This window comes from Gorilla gorilla, chromosome 9, assembly GCF_029281585.2.
Source record: "Gorilla gorilla gorilla isolate KB3781 chromosome 9, NHGRI_mGorGor1-v2.1_pri, whole genome shotgun sequence".
Classification (NCBI taxonomy): Eukaryota; Metazoa; Chordata; class Mammalia; order Primates; family Hominidae; genus Gorilla; species Gorilla gorilla.
Genome location: NC_073233.2, coordinates 103049576 through 103062314, shown reverse-complemented (window position 1 = coordinate 103062314; position 12739 = coordinate 103049576).

The window sequence follows — 12739 nt, the reverse complement described above, 5'->3', positions numbered from 1 at the left end:
TTCCCTTACATGTCAGTGCTTTCTCCCCTCTGTGATGCTGCCTTCCTTTACAGTTCAGTCTTAATCGGGCAACCATTTACTATGTTGCTTTCTATGTTGAAAGGGGTGGAAATAAAAGTGCAAACTCTGTGTCCCTGGTAAGACAACTCTGAAGGGCTATCCCAGCTTCAGAGCTCCGGGGGCCTGCTGAATTACTGTTTGCATCACAGCCCACCTTCTCCTTTGCCCAATCCTGCGTTTTCCCCTTCCCCACATGTGTTCCCCTTGAGCACTTTTTTGTTAACTTCCTGCATGCTACTCTCATCTCAGAGACTGATTCCTGGGGAGCCCAACCTGCAACATGGAGCTCAGTGGAAAGCACATGGAATGTGGACTGAGACATGACTGTGTTCAAACCCTGGCTCTGTCGCTAAGTGGTTACGTGGTTTGGGGCAAGGCATTTAATCCCTCTAAAGTTCACTTTCATCTGGGGGAAAAAGATAACTGTGAGGATTAAGTGAGTTTATATATAGTGTATGAGTGCCTGGACCACTGAAGCAGTGCAGCAGATGTTAGCTCCTCCTTCAGTAATATTTATTGAACATGGCATCCCAAGTGTTACTAGAATTTATATTTCTACTTTATAAATTTTACTAGAATTTATGTTTTCATATTCTTGATACTAATACTGCATTTTTGAAAGGGGTGACTCCTTCCTTATTAAAGTTTTAGAACACTATCCTAAGTGAAGTATAATGGTTACTAAATTAGATGGCATCTGGATCTGGCTGATCTTGAACAAGCAGGTTAATCATATAACTTAGCTAAGTCATTGTGAAATTTTCTCCTGTGTAGAAAGAGATATTAATAGTAACTACTGTGGCAGATGGCATTTTCCATAAATGCCTACAAAATACTTTCCATCTCAGCTCCTCTTCAGAAATGACCTTGCCATTCCTCCATCAACAGATGAAATCTAATTCCCCTTCTTTTGCATCTGGGCTGGCCTCAGGGACTTACTTGGGCATTGGAATGTGGCAAAAGTGATGGTCTGGGACTTCCAAGGCTAGTTCATACAAGCTAAGTCATTCTGTGTGAGTCTTTTGGGATGTTCCCTCTTCCAACCCAGCCACCATACTGTGAGAAGCCTGAACACTTGGAAAAGCCATGTGTAGGTGCTCTGGCTAACAGTCCCAGCCAACAGCAAGCATCAACTGCCCACCGAGTGAGCTCTCCTGACATCCAGCACCTTTGGGCCTTCTGAAGACTGCAGCACCAGCCCACATCTGGGACCCCAAAAAGAATGGGAATAAACTGAGCCCAGTTAGTATACAAACCAAGACAGATAATAATAAATGGTTGTTTTAAGCCATTAAGTTATGGAGTGGTTTGTTATGCAGCAATAGAAACTAAATCACTAGCTCCTAGGGTTATGTGAAACCAAGTAAGACAATGCATGCAAACTGATTACTAACGTGCTTCGTAAATAATTAATACAGTTGCAGAAAAAAGTAAGCTGATTATATGGGGAGATAAAACATGGGCACAAATAACTGCAAAACTAAGCAGGCATCATCTGAATCAATATTTAGTGGGCACCTATCCCATGCCAGGCTCTCTATATAATCATAGAATCTCCAAGTAGAACAGAATTTGGGAGCTATTCTAGTTCAACCTCCCACTTAGTGAGGACATTTCTTCTTGAATGCTTGTTTAATACAACTATTACTTATTAAGCCTCGCTCCGCACCAGAAAGTGTGGTAGATGGTAATGTCAGGAAGTGGGATAGAAAGATAACTAAGACACAGCCCAGGGCCAGAGGCAAACACATGAACAGTTTCTGCCCAGTGTCATATGTGCAGGGAGAGAGGATACGAAGAAGACGGATGCATCTCCCCTGCATGGAATGGGGTGAGTCATCTCATTATTGGCCAGCTCTGCTGATTCAGCTTCCTGGTGCTCTGGATCCTGCTGATATATTTTCTGTGCATCAACTTGTATTCTGAGTGGCAGTTCTCCAGCTCTTTGCCTTCTTGCTCCATATACCTAAGTTGGCTGTTTACACATCCACTTACCCATCTTTGCTCAAAGCTGACCCTTGTCAAGGAAGGAGGGGTTTGCCTGGATCTTGAACACCAGCCTGTGGGCTCTTTAAGGCCAATGCCTGGATCTTGTTCATCATTGAGGCCCCAGCTCCTAGAGGCACCAAAATAAAACAAAACAAAAGAGAGAGAGAGAGAAGAAGAAAACAGCCACCAAAAAAATGCATTTCTTTTTGTGTGGGTTCAGAAAAATGCCAGGGATTCATTTAATTCAAATTTATTTCACACAACTACATCAGGGAAAATTAGCAGTGTAATCTGCTTTCTCAAGTTTCATGAACAAAGCTAAGTTTTTAATAGGCTGAGGGTTTAATAGGCAAGTAAAATCAGCCAACAAACAAACAAAAAAACGCTGAAGAGTTCGAGTCCATTACAGCCAAGTAGTTGGCAGCTGCTGCAGTTATTAGCTATCATAGTTTCCCACATGCAGCCATGTTTTATGGCTTCTTAAAATTGTTTTTAAAAATGTTTCACAAACCATGGGTTTCACACAAATATAAGGGTTAGAATTTCAATTTTAAAAAATAAACATAAGTTTGGTGTCACATCAGAGAAAGCTCTAGTTTTCTCCTTTTAAGAAAGAGGAGGTAACTCACCAGAGCAGAGGAGTCATCTGAATTGGGCCCTTTATTCTCAGCCTAACCTGCTGAGGAGCATCATCTACAACTCACAAGGTACTGGGAGCAGGAGAATTTGCATGGATAGACAAAAGTTTGCTTCATTGCTCAGTTTCCCTTTAATCATTTCTCCTCTTTATTCTCCTCTTTCTTATTTGAAACTTATTCCTTGTTTGTATTAATGTTTCTCTGCAGGGTTGTAACTGTAGTTTATTACAAAACAGTAGAGTACAGGGCTCTTTCATTTAGTAGCTTAGTATAGTTTTTGTTGCAACAGTGTATTCATATCATGGGGTGGGGGGCAGAATCTATTTAATCAACTCTGGGGACAGTACAGGCCCCTATACAAAATCACCAAAACTTCCCTATGGAGAAAAAGATGGGAAATTAGAAGAAAAAATAAAGCTTGAGGGGGAAAAGGGTAGAGCTTTTCATTTGAAAAAGAGGAGGAATGGGGAGTTGAGAATCAGTGTGTACTCTTGGGTCACCGGGCGCAACCTAAGAGGCTGGGGTGAATCCAGAAGCTGCTGGACCCCTGGGACCTGGGGGCAAATTGCAATGGTTGGTGGGTGAACTTCTGGGCCTGGATATGAAAATCAGCAATGAAAGGCAAACACTAGAAATTGGTAGTAGACCCCGGAAGTTGGTGGTGGATTCCTGGTGCCAGGATTAGAACCAGAGAGCTGCAGACACAACAGAGTAAGAGTAGCTCAGGGCTCTGAGGGTGTAGGACCACATGTGAGGGTGGCGGCAAAAATTTAGGGCAGTGATGGCCAAGGAGGAAAACTATTTCTCAGTAGGAGTGGAGCCTCTTCATGCCAGGAGGTCTGGTGGTGGTGCCACCCTCTTGAAGTGGAAGTGGAGAGAAACTGTTCCAGTGTGTTTGAAACTTGCCTGGTCAGCCTGTCTGCTCAACACCCTGAAGGTGATGGTCTTGTGAGACTCATTGCATGTCAATGTACTTTTGGCACCTGTCCAGGAACTTTTAATACTGTCTCTAAGCAGAAATGAAGCAATGGCAGGGCATGATGCCCCTGTCAACCTCTAAACAGTCAATCTGGAAGAGGAGGAGGCTCTGCCATTCGCCTCCAAATTTCTCTGCTTAGTCATTTTATAGCCTAAAGAGATTCTTCTTCATCTCCATCTTGTCCGGCATTGGCTGGGATGTATTCCTTTTGGCTTATCTTTGACCAATTCTGTTTGCTTTTTTCCTTGAGTATGTGTTACGTAACTCACCTTCTTGCTATAAACTTGCATTTTTTGAACCCAAGTTATTGCTCATAAAATGTGGGATCTTGTTGATGTCAGTGGTCTTTACAGCCAACTGCCAGAGATGCTGTCTGAGCTGCTGATTGCTGTCTAAGGAAGAGAACACTCCCCAGTTCTGGTCTTGCCTCTACCCCCTTATTAATGTTAGAAGTACAAATTAAGGGGCTTTGCACTTTTTCTAATAAATATGGATATGTTCAGCTACAGAAAGAAAAGTAAAATAGAGAAAAACTCTAAGCAGAATAAACTCTAGATGTCCTCAGGGTACTGAAAAACCAGTGTTTCCTCTATATTAGGATAGCTGAGAAGTTCATGGTGCCCCTAATTAGAATTTCCAGCCCCAAATTCTCCTAGGACCAAAGTTGGTGCCCAACAAATTGCTGCTGATCTGGGTAAGCCCTGATTGTTAGTCAAGATAGATGTAGCAGCTGAAGGTCCATCCCCCATGCTCATACCTTCAGTCACAACAGTGATTGTCTTCTTGCTTGCACGCCTGCAAATTGCCTTGGGTCAAACACACTGGATCTGTTCTCTCCATCCTTGCGGTGTCCCAGCCAGATATTGAATCCGTTGGAAGGAGGTGCCAGACCACTGCAGTGAGTCCTCACTTTCTTATCTCTGATCTCCTTAGGCTAATTCTTCTCAATCAATTTGGCCATGGGATTCCTCTCTCCTGTCCTCTGAGCATTCAGTGCAAGTGTTCATCCACATAGCCATCCAGGGGCTTCAGCACCTCCACACTCTATTGTTCTGGCTGGCTCTGTGCCAGCCCCTTTCCCCACTGGGAGGACTCCTCATCTTCTCTGCATTTCTCCTTTGGTCTAAATAATCCAGTTTAAAGTTACTAACATATGGCTTTGGCATTTGGAATTCAACTTCAAACTCTGTGGTTTCTTTGGCTCACCTAAGCTCCTAAGGTTTTCACTGCATGTCAGTTTGGGCCCAGGAAAGCAAGTACTTAGCCTTATTTGCAGGAACTTGACCCATCTGGAGCGGGGTCACATTGGAATCAGAAGAGTTGCTCCCCTGTCTCCAGAATCAGAGCTCCTTGGCCAAGGTCTATTCCACAGAGAGACGGATCTGAGTCAGAGGACTTCCTGTGCCCACTCTGGTGGTAAGGAGATCCAGAGAGTGACTTCTAGACAAAGAGCTTATCTGAAGTTTGCTATGGCTGGGGAAAGAGGCTTTGAAGGCATGCTATTTCTTACTTTCAGAATGGGATTTTGTTGCTTTTTTTTCATGGTGGAGAGAGGTCTGAATTGTATTTCTATTTGCTGCTTTTTGGAATAAATGAGAGGTTCCTGGCTCTTCCAATGTGGAAAAGACTTGCTGGAGGCTCTTTTTCATATCTCGCTCATTTTTATTCTGGGTAGAAAGTGACAGATATTGGAAGCCAACCTGGAAAATCATGGAAGGTCCTGCTGGATGGAGATGTCTCTGCTGGAGAGTTAAGATAGGTCTTCCTGAGGGAGGGAGGGGGGAATAGATCTAGGAAGTCATGATTATTTCTCCAGCAAGAGATGCACCTGGAGAGTGCCGATGTGCTCTCCTACTTTGCACTGCTTCTAAGGAGTCAATAGCCCTCCTAGATTGATGGGTCTGGAGGTTCATAGTGGATGCTCTTCAGGGCAGACAGGTCTGAGGAGTTTTGCTGATCACTCCTAGGATGTGAAGGATCTTGGAAATCATGACAGCATTCCTAGGGAGAGATGAATCCATGGAGTCATGGCAAGAATGCCTGTGGAAGGACAGGCCTTCATTCTTGCTTCCATGTCCTTGGTCCAAAAGGGCTCCATCTGTGTCCCCACCCATCTCATATCCACAGGAAAATTTCCATCATCATCTTCTTCATTTTCCAGTTTAGTGGTGAAGACAGATCATACCATGGTCCACGCACATGATGGTCCACAACCTCCATCCTCCTGCCACTGGCCCTGCCATGCTTGCTACTGAATCTGAAGCACTCATCAGTACCAGTGACAAGTGACATGTCAGAAGTGTGATGACTGAGAGTGGCAGAGTAGCTACTAGAGCAACAGCATGTCAGGCTCTGTGACTTAGTGGGCAGGGAGGAGAAACCACATTAACAGGTGCACCCTGTTTCTCAGGTCCCAGATCAGCGCTCTGAGGAAAACATAGCAGGGAGAGGTCCACTCGGGGCCTCACAACTTTGGGAAACTCCTTATTCAGGTCCTAAGGGGACCTGAATATTTTTGCAAGCAATTCATGTAATGGAATTAAGCTTAGTCATGTCCACAGTGTTTATGCCCATCCAGCTAAGCCTGACTAGATCTGGGGAAATGCCCAAGCAGTTGATGATGCTACTCACTCAAGGGAAAGGGTATTTGTGTGATGAAGATTAAAAATAAAATAGTTTTCAGGGGTAAGGCCTGCTAAAACAAAATCTAGACAGAGCCTGAGAGCTTCTTCACTGATCAGTTCCATTTTCTTTGTATTCAAAACACCATCTCCCTCAGTGGTGATGGAAGTAGTTTCCCACTATTTAATAGTTGATTTTTTCTGTGCTCTTCTCACATGATCAACCTGAGCCAAGCAAGGAAAATTGCTTTTCCTCTTCCTTGTGAAGAAGGCAATGTCATGTCCTTACATAATGTTAGCATTTGGAGATAACATCTACACAGTATCTAATTTCTCAAAGTGAGTAACTTTGCGAGTCTTCTATAAATGTACTGCAGAGAGATGTGTGTTGGTGATTAGATCACCTCCCCTGTCTTCTTTGTCCAACCCACGGCTTGGAGTTGGAGCCCTGAGTGGAGCTGTGTGGAACTCTTCTCCAAGGAATAATACAGCTTAAGCGGCTGTGGGATGTGAGCACTTTTGACAGTATCAGAAATCTGCAGCTGGACATCACACCCTGCCTCCACAGCCTGCCAGTAGAGTTAGGAAGGAGGGTGGTGACTGCCAACAACACCAATGGCATCACAGCAGCTATTACAGAAGCATTTTTCCTATATCCTCTCCCTTCTCACCACACAATGCAGTAGCTGGTACTAAATGAATCATTCTCCAGGGCCACATTGCTCTGGGAATGCAGAAGAAAACAAGCTAGAAGGCAAGGACACTTGAAAAACTGATCAAACAGAGGGACAACTTGATCACAAGTTCTGGACAACTTGATCACGAGTTCCTCAAGGATGGGTTCCTCATCTGACTCAGTCTCATCTCCACTGACCAACGTACTGGAAGATCAATGGATGGTTTCTGGGAAGTTGGTTAAACAGACTGAGGATGACGGGAGCAAAGAGAGCTGCAGGAGGCAGTTCAGGCTGCCAGTAGACCCAGAGTCCTTGATCCTTCTCAAAGGAACATTTGACACTAACCAGGATCAGCCTGAGCAAGAGAGAGTGCAGGTTTCCTGTCTGTGCCATTTTGCTGTCAAACTGGCAGGGCTGTGAGACTCCCTGGGCATGCCCCTTAGACGGGATCCAGCTCCAGCAGCTTGTGATCAGCATTACTCGATCTTTGTTTTCCTGAAAGAGACTCTCCACAGTCCTATGAAATCAAACCTCTCAAATAGGGGCTGGAATTACTCAGGGAAGCCAGGAGTTGAGCACCTATCTGCAATAATGGTATTTCAGGCCAGGGAGTGCAACAGATAAGACACCCCCATTCTACAACCTCACCTCTAGTCAGAGTGGCTGAATGCATTTATAAATCTGAATTCTTTCTTAAAGATAAGTTTTGTAGCAACTTCGCATTTTCCCTTCTCAAAATGAGAACTCATATTTTGAAACCCTTTGCCCATGAAATTATTTTTCTGACAATAAAAATACATATAAAGAAAGGATGTCACATGGGAAAGATTGCATTCCTAATCTGCCTTTCTATAAACTCATTCTCTTCAAAAAGATAAACTGTGACTTTATATAACAACAACACAATGGTGAAAGCATTCTTCTTAGGCATTTTTGTGAGCTCTATGTATATATTAAGGACATTAGTTCTTTGTCTACCATATTATTTGCTTATCAGTCTTCTCCCGACCTCCCCAGCCACAGTATGTAGGCATTTGGTACAAGCACTGTAATAGCAGGTACATGACTATGTTTTTGGTCTACTCTTTGTGCCTAATATACAGGCTGGTGGGCATGAAGGTTCAACAAATGAATATTAACCACAAACTCTACAAGGCAGATCACCCTAGGTTCTGCAACCTGCCTGATAACCCTACTCTTATTTCACTAGGTTTGTTTTTAGAAGCTAAGGAAAAACATCTGCATTGAAAACTCAATCATAAACACCCTCTGTCATATTCAGATAGCACAGAAGATTCTAGAACAAAGCACCTGTCTCCTAGCAGAGCTTTGCCTGCTTTGAGATTGAGAATACCTGCAGAAAGCACCTAAGTCATTTATTAAAATACTGAGCTGAGAGTCATTCCCTTGTAGGAGAAGGCTCATTTGGTTATCGCTGTGGGTTCTGGAGCAGGACTTTGGTATGTCAAGACCCAAGTCCAGTTACTGGCTGTGTGACTCTGGACAAGGTAGTCAACCTCTCTAAGCCTCAGTGCCCTCCTCTGTAAGCTCAGAATAAAATAGATGTACAATTTATTACAGTGTCTAGACCTAAGTGTACAATTCTTTGTAGATATCCTTATCATCATGATTATGATATTACTCAAGTCATGGAAACAGCAAGTCCAGTTTCTGGAGACTGCAATGATGTCATTCCTCACACCCACTCAGACTCCAGGAGGCTCATCCAGTTTCCCACCAAATGAGTCTATGCCTTTACTGCTCCCTTCTGTAAAACACTAGGATAATCATGGTACATAATAATGCCTTTGTGTTTATAGGGCATGATCACATTCATTTTCTCATTTGATCCCCACAATAACCTTGTTATGGTAAACAAGGAAGATTATGTTATCTCTATTTTAGAAGTGAGGAAATAAAGGGAAAACGAGCTTAAGTGACTAGCTTAAATTACTAAGAAGTGGAGTAGAATTTGTAACAAGATCTTTCTCGCTGTGTCTCAGGGTGGAGTAGAAAGACCGTTTACCAAAAGGGGCAGCCCCCTATTGGTCAAGTTTTGCGCCATCACTGGGACCACCAGAGTGGGGAGCATTTCTCCGCCACATTTCAGGATTCGGGATCTGCAGTTTGCTGCCTTTAAGCAGCTGATGTCAGTGTCTTATCCTGCCCAAGGTATACCGACAGGTGTTATTAGGAGATGTCTGCCTGGAGCAAGTCATACTATTTCTACACATACACACTGACATCTTTATATAGTTTACATATCATTGACATGCTCACCAGAGGAAGCTTTGAAGGGAAAATGAAGTCTCAAGAGGGCATTAAGCCAGCTGGAGTAGATGGATAGATGGCAGGGATGGAGGGGGCTTTTGCTCTGTGAAAGGCCAAGTAGCTCCATCTTCTAGAGGCCAGGTCTGAGCCTTGAACACTGAGGTGATTGACTGGAGCACTTTGCATGCATGAGCAGCAGCCCTTTTGCTCTCGTTAAAAAGTGCAGGAGGTTTCTCCCAAACTACCTGGCCCCGGGCAGTTATAATGATCTAAAATCACAGAACCAACCCTGGCTGTACAATAGAATCATAGGTGACGTTTTTAATACTTACAGATGCCAAGGCCCCACCTAAACCAATTAAATCAGAATCTTTGTGACTGAGAGCTAGGCATCAGTATTGTTGTTTACAGTTGTATTGAGGTATAACTGATATACAATAAACTGCACATATTTAACAATTTGATGCACAGTGACATAAATATACATCCTGACTCTTCACTATAATCAAGATAATGAACACATACAATATCTCATAAAGTTTCCTCATGCCCTTTGTAATCTTTCCCCTACTTCCCCATCCCATCACCAAGAAAACATTGATCTGCTTTTTGTCACTATAGATTAATTTACATTTCTAGAATTTTTTACAAATGGAATCATATCATATGTTGTCTTTCGTCTGGCTTCTTTAACTCAGCATAATTTTTTTGAGATTTACCCATGTGGTTATATATGTCAGTTCCTTTTTATTGGTAAATAGCATTCATTTATGGTTATACCATAGTTTATTCAACTGATGCTGGACATTTGGTTTTTTTTTCCCCCGGTTGTGGACTGTTACAAATAAAGTTGCTCCAAACATGCACATTGCATGGTATGTCTTTGTATTGATGTATGTTGTCTTTTCTCTTGGATCAATACCTAGGAGTGGAAAGCCTGAATCATATGGTGGACGTAAGTTTATCATTTTAAGATACTTCTAAACAGCTTTCCAAAGTGGTTGTGCCACTTTACATTTCCACCAATATTAAATGAGAGCTCCATTGCTGCACATCCTCGCCATCCTTGCATGGGTCTACTTTATACTATATAGTGAGTACAGTTGATCTCATTGTGATTTTAAGTTGAATTTCTGTAATGACTAATGAGGTTGAGCATCTTTTCATGTACTTTTTGCTATTTGTATATCTTCTTTATTGAAGCTTATTTTAAAACCACTAGAGATGGGACCCTAACATTAGTTAAAAAAATCAATAAAACCTCCCCGGCAATTCTAACGTGCAATCAGGATTAAGCATCATTGTCTCACTAGAAAACTGAGGGCAAACCTCTCATTTTGATCACATGGAAACTGGGAGATTAAGGTTATTTGTATAGCAAGAAAAATTTCAAGACAATAAAATCACTCCTAAAATAGTTGTGGACATTACAGAGCGAGTTCTCCACTGCAGACCTAACTATATTATTTGCATAAGTCAGACAAGTTTTACTATTGTCTCCGGTAAGACTTAGTGATATAATTAACTGAATTATTTGTTCCAATCTGATCATTTATCATTTTACTTAGTCACGAGTACTTGTTCTACAATAAATTTTGAAGGAAGTGCATTATTTCAACTAACTTTGTGACAGTATTATGACTATGGTGAAATGGAAGGGAAAATAGCCTCAGGGCTTCCACATATAGTGTTGACTACACAACCCTAGAGGGCTCCCTTCACATAGCAGATATGAAACCTCTGCATAACTTACAACCGTGTGCAGGGGACTGAACAACCTTCATCTCTAAAATCTAGGTTCTGGGTCTCACCTTCTAATTGTGTGACCATAGGAAAGTCAGTTGAATCTCTGAATCTTGGTTTAAAATAAAAATGGGAATAATCAGTGTTCACAGAATAGATGTGAATGACGTGAGATCACATCGGGGATCAGCAAACCCAAAAGGCTACAGGAGCCAGGTAAGTAAGTTAAATGAGCAAAGTGGATCAGGTCAGAGAGGCAACAGAGACACCATGGAGACTATGACAAACTGTAGGATGCTTGCCCTGTCTACTCAGCTCTAGCTTGTTATGGCCTTGAGGAAATGCTGGCCATAGCTTCTGTTTTTAAGAGAAACCAAACACATCTGTGGTTCTGATGCAGTCCACTGATAAACATGAGCTTTGCAAGTTAAAAGCCACCTAATAAATTTAAAGGGCATCATTATACGTCTTAAATAAAGCTGTAAGTTCAGTCTATGAGGGACTACTGTGGATGTCTATCTTGCGTCCTCTCCTCTGTCCTTCCTATGAGAACTACCAACACCATCATATGGATCCATAACCCAGTCTGGGTCAATCATCTTATTGCGCTCACTCAGCCACAGTGATTGACTCAAGGATTGCATGTACCCAACTAGGAAAAAGAAACCTTCCTGGGGATTCTCCCAGCCAGAACTAACACAGGAGCTTTCCTCCTCCATCCCCTGATATGAGACCATCAGGGTGAATATTCAGAGCTCCCTGTGCTTCACAGTGTATGAAGAAATATCATTTACTCTAGGTGAGAATGAAGACAACAAAGAGTTGTTGATAGCGGATAGAGTTCTGTCATTTTGTGAGTCCCTGATTCAAGAGGCCCCTTCGAAATTCTTGTTACACGATCCAGTAAATTTGGGACAAGGCTAGTTTGAGAGGGGTTTCTATTGCATGCAGGCAAAGGTATCCTAACTAATGCATTCTGCCATCCAATGGCAGAGGATGAGTTTTTATTGATTTTCAACACATCCTGTGACATTTGATTCACAGACAGAGGTTGCAGAGCTCAGAGCTGAGTCTGGGACAGGAGATGGAAACGTGGCAGTGGTATTTCAGGGAAAGCTAACCAAGGCTGTGCAGAATTCTCTCTGCTGATTTCAATACCACAACCTGAAATATTTTCCAGATTTGAAAGCCCAGATGTGGGCTCTGCTGAGCTTCTGGAAGCAATAAGACTCTAAGAAAGGGATTCATGCTAGGACACACAAGAGATTAAGGACAACACTACAATGAAATTTTATTAATTTACATTAAAAATAGAGCTGATATATAGACTAGAGCACTCCCATTATCATCTTATGTACATTATGTACTTAAGCTACACAGGAAGCCAAAACATAATCAAAAACCACTTGTTCAAGTTGCTTTAGTATAGCATTGCCAAGAGAGTTTGAAATCTGTATGTTCAGCGTACTTGGACCATAGAGGCAAACCAACATAGAAAGCCAGGTCATGAGCACTAGTCACAATAGCAAAGACTTGGAACCAACCCAAATGTCCAACAATGATAGACTGGATTAAGAAAATGTGGCACATATACACCATGGAATACTATGCAGCCATAAAAAAGGATGAGTTTGCATCCTTTGCAGGGGCATGGATGAAGCTGGAAACCATCATTCTCAGCAAACTATCACAAGGACAGAAAACCAAACATCGCATGTTCTCACTCATAGGTGGGAACTGAACAATGAGAACACTTGGATA